The sequence below is a fragment of the Mesoplodon mirus genome (genome assembly GCF_964341445.2).
Source record: "Mesoplodon mirus genome assembly, chromosome: 11".
In the NCBI taxonomy this organism is placed as follows: Eukaryota; Metazoa; Chordata; class Mammalia; order Artiodactyla; family Ziphiidae; genus Mesoplodon; species Mesoplodon mirus.
In genome coordinates, this window is record NC_138987.1 from 99,983,402 (window position 1) to 99,989,779 (window position 6,378).

The following is a 6,378-nucleotide window of genomic DNA, read 5'->3' on the forward strand; positions in this document are numbered from 1 at the left end:
ACTGCAGTCCTATTTACAATAGCCAGGTCATGGAAACAACATAAATGTTCATCGACAAATGAAAGGATAAAGAAGATGTGGTTCATATATACAATGGAGTATTATTCAGCCATAAAAAAGAACGAAATTGGGTCATTTATAGAGATGTAGATGGATCCAGAGACTGTCATACAGTGAAGTAAGTCAGAAAGAGAAAAATACGGTATATTAACGCATTAACGCATACATGTGGAATCTAGAAAAATGGTACAGATGAAAGTATTTGTAGAGCAGGAATAGAGACGTAGATGTAGAGAACGGACATACGGACACAGCGGGGGAAGGGGAGGGTGGGACGAATTGGGAGATTAGGCTTGACATAAATACACTACCATGTGTAAAACAGATAGCTGGTGGGAACCTGCTGTATAGCACCGGGAGCTCAGCTTAGTGCTCTGTGGTGACCTAGATGGGTGGGATGGGGGGGGAGGTAGGAGGGAGGTCCAAGAGGGAGGGGATATGTGTATACGTATAGTTGATTCACTTCACTGTACAGCAGAAACTAACACACCATTGTAAAGCAATTATACTCCAATAAAAAAATTAATTAATTTAAAAAAGTTACAAAAAGGACAACAGGATAATCGCAAAGTAAGCAAAAGGAAGGAAGGAAATAATAAAGAGCAGAAATGATGAAACAGAAAATACATATATGATAAAAAGGCTTAACAAAGCCAAAATTTAGTTCTAGGGCACGACTAATAAAATTGACAAACCTCTGGTAAGACGATCATGAGAGTCGGCCCAGAGAAAAGACTTGAGGGTGAAGAAGTGGGACTGTTGTCCCGCAGAGATTTTCTTATGAATAGAGACAACACCACAAATAAACTATAAACCTATGACAGTGAGTTTGAAAACCTCCACAGAATGAACATTATTCTAGAAAATATCTTACCAAAACTCGTTTAGGAACAAGTAGAACACCGGAGATGGATAACCCTTAGAGAAATTTGAATACATAGTTTAAAATCTATTTACCATCCTCCCTAAAAAGCAGCACCAGGCCAGATGAGTTTTTAAAATTTATTTATTTATTTTTTTACTTTTGGCTGTGTTGGGTCTTTGTTGCTGTGCACGGGCTTTCTCTAGTTGTGGTGAGTGAGCGGGTTTCTCATTGCGGTGGCTTCTCTTGTTGCGGAGCACTGGCTCTAGGTGCGCAGGCTTCAGTAGTTGTGGCTCACGGGCTCAGTAGTTGTGGCGCTCGGGCTCAGCGGTTGTGGCTTGTGTGCTCTAGAGCGCTGGCTCAGTAGTCGTGGCGCACAGGCTTAGTTGCTCTGCAGCATGTGGGATCTTCCTGGATCAGGGCTCGAACCCGTATCCCCTGCATTGGCAGGTGGATTCTTAACCACTGCGCCATTAGGGAAGCCCCAGGACAGATGATTTTATAAAATTCTACTATACATTCAAGGAACAGACAGTTCTGATCTCTTGTTAACTCTTTCAGAGAAGAGAAAAAGAAAGAAAATCCCCAAATGCCTTTTAATGAGTCTAGTATAACCTTAAAAACAAAAACTAAACCAGACAAAGACAATATGAGAAAGGAAAACTCTCGGCCACTCTTGCTTGTGAGCATAAATGCAAAATTCTGAAAAATTAACAAACTGAATCTAGCATTGAATTACAAAAATACCATACACAATGACCAAATTAAGGTTTGTCCCAGGAATTAAAAGATGGTTAAATGTTTTAAAAATCCATCAATATCATTCACCACATTAAAGACTAAAGGATAAAAACAGTATGATCCTCTCAATAGATGTAGGAAAAGCAATCGCTAAAAATCAACACTTAGTCTTGATTTTTTTAAAAAACAGCAGCCTTGGAAGAAAACTTCATAGCCAAATAAATCGTACCTATCAAAAATCTACAACAACGATCCTACTTAGTGGTGAAACGTTAGAATTCCTTTCAAACTGGGAAAGAGGCAAGGACGCCTGCTACCGCCACTTCTAGTGACCAAGTGAAGGAAGAAAGAAAATGAAAGCAGCGAGGATCGGAGAAATAAAGTATCAGTGTTTCCTGACAGTCTGATTATCTACGTAAAAAACCCTACAGAATCAAGAGGGGGAAAATTAGAATTAGTTCAGAGGAAAAGCCGGCAGCTGGTGAGGGGCCCTTCCTCCTGTCCCACTGGCCTCTCTGGCCACCCTCTGTCCCTGTCCCCACCCTCCTCCTGAACCCTCCTCAGGACGACAGACCCAGATCCACTGCCTCAGCCTCCACTGCTGAGGCTGGACCGGCCACCTGCACTTACGCCTGCAGCTGGGAGTCTATGTCTTGCTGGGAGGGGCTTGTCCACTGCTGGTGACCGTGGGTCGTGGGAGTTCTGGCCTCAGGGCCAGGCCCTTTCGGTGAGATGGTGTGGGCAGCAAAGCCTCAGAATGCGGCTGCATCAGGAGTTTGGCTGGATTCTTGCTACAGCAGTGGGGTTGGGCACTGACCCTGCACAGGGACCCCTGCCATCGAGGGCTCCCCTCCCTCTCTGTGGCATCACCTGGCAATTCTGTGCTCACCTCCTGGACCCCTTGCATGACAGTAGGGTCCTTCAGACCACAAGAGCGAGTGACCTGGCTGTGCTGGCTGGTGGTCCGACTGGAAGCAGAAAGTACTAGAATGCAGGGCCCCAGGGCCCGGGCACCAGCCGGCCTCAGCCGCACTGTCTTCCTGATGGGTGATTAACAAGCTTTTCACCCCTGTCGGGTCCAATCAGCCCTTGTCACTTCCCTGAGCAGCTAACCCTGCAGGGAAGCCAGGCAGGCGGGGTCGTCAGGGAGTGGGCACGTGAGGCTGAGGGCAGCAGACCCTCACCGGGCGCAGAGCAGACAGACGAGGGCAAGGCCAGGGTCAGGGAGGGCTCTGTGCGGGTCATGAGTGGTGAGGTTGTAGAGGAAGACAAAGGGCTCAGGCAGGAAGAACAGCAGCAGGGCCGCCCCTACCCAGACCCTCAAAGAGGGTGCTTCACGTAGCCGGGGAAGCCGGGGGGCTGTATCAGCTATAGATGCTGCTTAACAAGTTACTCCAAAACTCAGTGGCTAAAACAACAATACAGTTCACTCTCTCTCACTTGGGTCAGGAATTCAGGACCCAGCTGGCAGGGCGTTTCCGGCTCAGGGTCCCCTCATGAGGTCGCAGCCGACGTCGGCCAGGCCCATAGTCATCGGCGGGCTCACTGGGGCTGCGGGATCCACTTCCATGTGGCTCACTCCCTGGAGGATTCTTGGGGGTGGCTCCATAGGGGCCTCTCTGTTGGGCAGCTTGAGTGTCCACACAGCATGGCGACTGGCTTTTCCCAGGGTGAGTGATTGGAGAGATCAAGGTGGATGCCTCAGTGGCTTCTAGACCCACTGCAGAAGTCACCGACCTGCAGTCCATCCACATCCCTGTGGACCAGGCGTGGGTGCTGGGACATGAGGGTCACCGGGCCGTCTTGGAGGCTGGCTACCAGGCCTGAGGGCACAGCAGGTGGAGGGGCTGCAACGTTACCCAGGGAACTCCTTCTGCGCCCCTGGCCACTGGAGGATGAGGTGCAGGCCTTTCCAGGGAGCTGAGCTCTAGCCCTGGGATTATGCGATTATATTTCCCCACACCTCTCTCCTCCAGGCCTCCTAGTCTGTGTCCCGCCGCCTCCCCCCACCCCCCGAGACATGATCCTGTTCCTTTCTCCTGCCCCCAATCCCATTCCCAAGCTCAGTCCCCTCACCTCAGCAGCTGAGGCCCTACAAGGCTCACAGGCTGAACGGCCTGCATTCTCCTTCTCTGACTGGGGGGAGGGGAGGTTCTGACCTGAGGCCCAAGAGCCTGCATCCCTGGGCAGCACGGGGACGGAGCGGGAGGGCACAGCTGATGTTTCTGCCCCCAGGGGGGCGGAGCAGTATGAGACCCCGACCAGAAGTTAAGGGTCTGCCGCAGGTGGCCTGGACCTGGAGGGTGGTTTGGGGAGCTGGAGGGGGAGCCCAGGCCATTCCTCTCTCGTGGCGCTCTGTGTGGAGTGGGTGGGAAGAGCTGTGAGAGGGCGATGGCAGGCTGGGTAGGGGAGCAATTTGCCCTGGTCAGGTGCCCTTCCGGCCTCACACACACAGACCACAACCTTGCAAGTGCAGAGTGCACTTACGAAGGGCTAGGGGCCCCAGTCTCAGCAGAGCTCAAGGCCCTCCTCAGTTCCCAGAGCTCTCCCAGCCGGGGGCAGGGGGTGCGGGGGGCCGAGCACACCTGAGCCCACTCCTCACTCCTGCACAGCGCAACCTGCACCTGGACAGAGGGAGGGGCTCTCAGCTGAGACAGGAGGGGAGAGTCCAAGCCCAGGCCAGCACCAAGGCTCAGCCTCGGCAAGGCGGACCTACGGGAGGACCGACTTGAGCACAGGGGACACCACCGGTGGCCCTGGAGAGCCAGCTCGGCAGGAAGCCCAGCCTGGGGAAGATGCGGGTGGCGGCGGATTCCCAGGAGGAGCTCCAGGTGCCAAGAAAGCGGGGACACAGAGAGGAGGAGCGCCTGTCAGGTAAGAATGCGCCTGCCTAAGATAAGGGAGAAGGAGAATGATTACTGAGCACATCTGGATGGACTGATGGGGTCGGAGACAGAGGTGACCCCAATCTGCAGAAAGTCCAGCCGAGTTCTTCTGGGCTTTGGCATCCACTCTGCCATGGCGCAGGTGTGTGTGGGGGGGCTCTGTGGCCTGACACTTTAGACCTAGCTTGTAAATAAACTTGGCCAGCACCCTTCTTTGGGAAAGGGAAGGGCCTGGTGGGAGGGGGATTGACCCGGGATTAATAAACAGCATGAAAGGGTCTACTGAATGGGAGTCCACACGTGAACAAGCTGGGGTTGGTGGCTGTCTGACAACTACCCCCTTCCGAGGCACCAGGGCTCCGGAGACCACTGGCCTGTGCTTCCCGCTTCTGCTCAAGCAAGGTTTCTGGGTTCTTCCACTAGGGCACAGGTTATGAATGTATGAGAAGGTCGGATGAGGGTAACAGGGAGTGGTGGAGCCTGTGGCTAAGTGGAGAGGGCCTAAGGCATTTACTTTAGATTTTTTTTTAAATGCCAGACTGGCCAAACAAATCATAGCTGCCCGCTCAGGCCATCAGTTTAAAACTCAGTGCCAGAGATGAGATGACAACACCTGAAGTTATAACCAGCACTTGCTCCGTATGCACACGAGCGTGTACATGCGCACACACACACAAACACAGACACACACCCTCACACCCTTGAATCAGTGCTCTGGGCACTTTAAAGAGTTGAAACAGTTGCTCCCTGCCCATGCCGTGCACCTGATACGAGCGGGTTCCCATGAGCTGCGCAGTGGCCTGAAGCCCCTTCCCGTGCTCTGTTTCCTCCAGCCCACACCCACCCATCCTGATGCCTTTGGACTCACGGGTCACAGAGGCTGTACTGGGTGCCAGGACAGGAAAGCAGTCAGAGGGAGGGATGTTACAGACACAGGCCTTCAGCAGTCCCCATGCCAGAGCAGAGAGGCTGTGAGTGTAAAGCCAGGGATCAGGGCCACTGAGAGAGCAGGTGAATTACAGGGGGGCCTGCGAACAGTCTGCAGAGACAGAGACGTGAGGCCCGGGGCCCAGCGAGCTGGAGAGAGCCAGTGCGCCACCCACGCACAGAGCTGCCCAACTGCCTGTAGCAGACGATGTGGTGCTCCAGCTGCTCGGCACGGAGCACTCGGGGCAGGTGGCTGGTGGCCAAGAAGCCTGCTGGCCCTCACCCCGCATCCCTGGCAGCTGGGCTGCCCCAAAGGCAGCTGACTCTCTTGGGCACACCTGCCGGGGCCATGGGGAGGGGGTGTAGGAAGCTTTCATTTCCGGAGGGCGACAGCTTGCACGCGGAGGGGGAAACGCTCAGTCTGTCCATCTGTCCAGCGAGGGCAGGGGGTGGAGGGTGCTCAGGAGGTGGGAGGCAGGGCTGGGGAGGTGGCATTGCTCCCTTCAGCCACCAGGCAGCAGCAGAGGGCACCATGCCTGCCCCACTCAGGTCCCCAGTTCGGTAAATGAGGGCAATCTGGCTGGTGCAGACTTCCTCTCCATCCCCTTCTGCTGGACCTCCTTCTTTACCCACTGCTTTGCCAATAAAAGTGAGTACCAGGGACTGCCCTGGTGGCCTGGTGGTTAAGAATCCGCCTGCCAATGCAGGGGACACGGGTTCGAGCCCTGGTCTGGGAAGATCCCACATGCTGCGGAGCAACTAAGCCCGTGTGCCACAACTACTGAGCCTGCGCTCTAGAGCCTGCGAGCCACAACAACTGAGCCCACGCACCACAATTACTGCAGCCCATACGCCTAGAGCCTGTGCTCCGCAACAAGAGAAGCCACCGCAGTGAGAAGCCCG